This window comes from Oryzias melastigma, linkage group LG9, assembly GCF_002922805.2.
Source record: "Oryzias melastigma strain HK-1 linkage group LG9, ASM292280v2, whole genome shotgun sequence".
Lineage (NCBI taxonomy): Eukaryota > Metazoa > Chordata > Actinopteri > Beloniformes > Adrianichthyidae > Oryzias > Oryzias melastigma.
Window position 1 is genome coordinate 30,419,145 of NC_050520.1, and position 618 is coordinate 30,419,762.

Here is a 618-nt window from a genome sequence, read left to right on the forward strand (position 1 = left end):
TTTTGAAATGTACAATTTGTCTCTTTTTATAGACCAAACTCCTGAGAACAGCTCATCATCTTCTGTGAAATCCTTGCCAACCCGATCACTATCACCGCTCTCCATTTCACCTCAAAGTTCTTCATCAACTTCGGCCAGCGGCCCGGGAATTGACACACAATGGGATGGCAACTTCGAAGTTCCATGGAGTAAATTTCCGGAAGAATTGATTGATGCTCTGGAAAGGGGAAAAAGACCGGGCCCAAAACTGAGGAAACAAATGATCCGAATTGTTGCGACTGCCATGACAGAAAAATACCCTCATGTAGGTAAAAAGCACTCAACTGATGTTGCAAGAAAAATGGTAGCAAAATATCCAAATTCTTTGCAAGATGTAATAGAGGGCGATGTTGTTGGAACAGGCTACTATTCTCTGGCCAAACAGTTGCAATACAGAATAGAAAACGCAAGGCGCTCTTCAACACCCAAAATCAGAAAGAGAAAACATCAAACAGATGAGTCAGACCACACAGATGAAATCTCACCAGAAGAGAGAGCAGCAATGCAGGACACTTATGGCTGCATCAAATGGAGTGTACAATTTCTGCCCCGGGAAGAAACTCACGAGAGCCAAGAGCA